Here is a 235-nt window from a genome sequence, read left to right on the forward strand (position 1 = left end):
TTTAAATTTGTTTGAGCAAAATCGGACTAGTGGTTCTCGAGTTATGTCAAAAAAAAGACCACCAAAGGTGACAATTTCCCCTATATGATAGTTACTAACTTCAAATCGATATATCTCGATTCCTAGACGTGACCCAGCGAAACGCCGGGACACGTATAACTTCTTTTTTACCGATATAACTTTCCCCGGTAGTTTGAACCCTTCCCGATCACTGACCCCTACCATTTGTCTCACA

This window comes from Rhagoletis zephyria, unplaced genomic scaffold (genome assembly GCF_001687245.7).
Source record: "Rhagoletis zephyria isolate East Lansing unplaced genomic scaffold, Rhagoletis_zephyria_1.1 Rzeph_scaffold_00965, whole genome shotgun sequence".
NCBI classification, from domain to species: domain Eukaryota; kingdom Metazoa; phylum Arthropoda; class Insecta; order Diptera; family Tephritidae; genus Rhagoletis; species Rhagoletis zephyria.